Source organism: Ixodes scapularis, unplaced genomic scaffold (genome assembly GCF_016920785.2).
Source record: "Ixodes scapularis isolate PalLabHiFi unplaced genomic scaffold, ASM1692078v2 PGA_scaffold0__279_contigs__length_252992795, whole genome shotgun sequence".
Lineage (NCBI taxonomy): Eukaryota > Metazoa > Arthropoda > Arachnida > Ixodida > Ixodidae > Ixodes > Ixodes scapularis.
The window spans coordinates 220,164,605-220,167,729 of NW_024609835.1; the positions used below are offsets into that span (position 1 = coordinate 220,164,605).

The following is a 3,125-nucleotide window of genomic DNA, read 5'->3' on the forward strand; positions in this document are numbered from 1 at the left end:
TTTTACAAATTCAAACACTGAGCACTCGCGCACACAGGCAAACATCATAGACCAGGAAATGCCTTTGCCTTGTTGAGAAAGTCGAAGAGGGAAATCGTGCCATCAGAAAGGCGACACTCCAGTTCTGATAGTTTGCGGTCGTTGCTGACCCACTTGAGCCCCCTGGCCCGCACGGCACCACTCTTTGCAAGCTGCTGCGAAGATAACCTTGCCAAAGCCTCATACTATTTGATGAGGAAGATACATAGAAAGGGGGGACGGACAACGAAGACTTCCAACTAGCAACAACATTTATTGACCCGAAATTTGCATATATAGGTGAAGGAGGGGAGGGTGAAAGACGCGACACTGGAAAGTGGGAAAACGATGGGAGAGGGTGTAGAGCCAAGGAAAATAGGGACGATCCCGTGGGGTAGACATCTAATCGCTCGGAGCCGCGGAAGCAAGGGACGTCAGCTCTGGCCCCAGGAAGTTCATCTCCCTCCTGGATAAGCCTATGGACGGGGATCCTAAGTTGTTGTGACTGTGGTGCATGGCGAAGGCCTCCATGATCTCTCGTCCGTATCTTGAGGCGTGACCTCCAAACCTGGTGGCCGAGGGAAGGTCGGCCGAACAGGGTTCGCTGCACTCAGAGGTGTGTTTGGCAATCGGGTGGTAACAAATCTCCGAAGTATCAAAAGCGGCTTTCTTGATCTCGTTTGCATGTTCCCTCACCCGATCGTTTAGGCATCGACCCGTCTGTCCGATGTATTTAGCACCGCAGGACATGGGAATCGAATACACGCACTCTTTGCAGCAGTTTACATAATTGGTCTGGTGCTTTTTCTGGCACGGGGGCGCTGGACCGGGGTTGTTGACCTTTCTGCAAATAGAAGCTAATTTGAACCTGCAGGAAAATACGACGTTGGTGTTGAAGCCGAGCGCAATAGATTTCAGGCGATGTGAAGTGTTGTGTATGTAGGGGATGCATGCGAAGCGTGACTTATAAGGGAGCGGTTTGGACTTCTGCCCCGCGACAAGTCTTTTGATTGTTGTTTCAATCAGGTCTCTCGGGTATCCTGCCTTTATGACGCGACTAATCTGCTTGGACAGGCTGGGGGCGGAAAGGTGCTGGCAGGATTTAACATTTGCCGAAGCAATTAGATTTCGAACGATCCCATTTTTTACATTCCTTGAGTGTGAGCTGTTGAAAGGAAGAACGGGCTTAGAGGACCTCTGCTGGTGAGCCCAGCAGATACCTTTGCTAGTTGGGACCAACCTGAGATCCAGGAACTGTAAGCCCTCAGAGGAGGGGGCCTCTTTCGTGAACGTGAGCCCATGTGAGTTATTCTGGAGCACGGTCTCTATGGCTGCAGAGTCGGAGGTGGTGGAGTGTAGGATGAGATAATCGTGAACATGACGAAAAACCTTCGCATCGGGAAAATCTCGTTGAAGGTCCGCCTGAACTTTGGCGTCAACATAAAACAGGTAAACTTCGCTGAGGACGGGAGCCAAGCAAGACCCGATACAAACGCCGGCCTTTTGTATGTACACTTTACCCTCATATTCAACAAGTGTTGATTGAAGATACAGTTGTGTCAATTCGAGAAATGAGGACAGCGAGACGCCACATGAATTTTGAATGTCTATGACACCTGTCTAGTGGAGGGCGTCAGAAATGAAGCCCAGGAGGGTCTTCACGTTTAGGCTATAGTAGAGATCTACAACATCGAGCGAGAACGCTCTTACAGCTTCAGTGCCGGCGTGTAACTCGTCCAGCACCGGAAGGAGATCTTCCGAATTTCTTAGTCTGAACGGTTGGGGGAGCTCTAACGTGCCGAGATGTTTCTGCAGAAACTTCGCCAAAGGCCTCTGCCAACACCCCGTCTCGGATACAATGCTGCGGAACGGCACGCCTGGTTTGTGGGTTTTAGCGGAAAAGAAAATAGAGAGGTATTCCTTCGCTGGGCCAAGAACGGCACTTTTTAAGGAAGGGAGGTTAGATGAGTCGCAGATTGCCTTCACCCTGGACCTAAGGGATCCGGATGGCCTCGTTTTGAGGCCGATAAAGTTCTTCTTTAGGGCGTCGTCGGATTTCTCTTGCACTTGTTGTTTGTTCAGGATGACGAACTGACCCGTTTTGTCAGCTTGAAGTAAACTCAGCTCACCGGCCTGAAGTTCTTTGATGACTGGCGTAGAGGCGTTTTTGGCTCTCCTGCTCCCCCCGTAAAAGCACACAGCCCTTGTTCCAGCACCGACGAAGTCTTGACGGCTATCCTCCGGGATCTTGGCGGCGATCTCATACACCGACTCCAGTTCGTCGACTCTGGAGCTGTTCACGAGCGGCGCAAATTTAGGTCCATGGGCGAGCAGGTTTTCCGTGGCCGGAGACAACGTGACCCCTGACAAGTTTACGGTGGGCTCTGGTTGGGCCTTGGTTGACACGTCTCCACCGTTCCTCAGGTGACGGAGAAAATGGTTCCAGGAGTCTGACAGCAGGGTGCTGTCCGACTCCTGTAGAAACCTGTAGGCTGCCTGGCGACCATAGTTGGGTCCCAGGTGTCCGCACATCACGGAGGGCAGGAGCTGTGGCATGACTCGGAGTTCATTAGAGATCTCGTCCCGAGCGATCTGCATACCCTGTGGTTTGCTTGCCAGTTGCTTGAATGAAATCCCATGATCTGCTTGATGGATCCGTGTGGGACCTTCTTGCGAATTGAGTATCCCAAAACTCGCAGACGTAAACGTAGGAGTGTCATCTTGGAGAGGAAAATTGCAGCTTGGAAGAATTCACCAGGAAAAAACTCCGAGGTCGGTTGCTTGGGACAAGACATGAGAGCTCACGTGAACGAATTAAGTACAAAACGAGTGTGTTGGTCGATGAAGTTCTAATCGATGAAGTTCTAAATGTTCAAAAGGTTGTTTCGGCAGAGGGAGAAGTGAGGTCAGCAAGGGAGGACAGACATTGGACCCTTGGACATAATCGACTAATAAAGATCAATACAAATGGACCGACCTAACCGATAACAAACGATGGCCGATAACAAACGATAACAAACGAAATGGGAAAGGATGAAACTAGAATGTCGTTTTCAGCCGGGTCAAAACGGGAAAGAACAAACGGAAAGGCTCAATTGGGAATGGGT

At 50.6% G+C, this 3,125-nt stretch overlaps 1 pseudogene; it reads right to left on the bottom strand.

The window, feature by feature from the left end:
* Window positions 1-474: 474 nt before the first annotated feature.
* On the bottom strand, window positions 475-2,813 carry LOC120845305 (annotated as a pseudogene).
* Window positions 2,814-3,125: the final 312 nt, after the last annotated feature.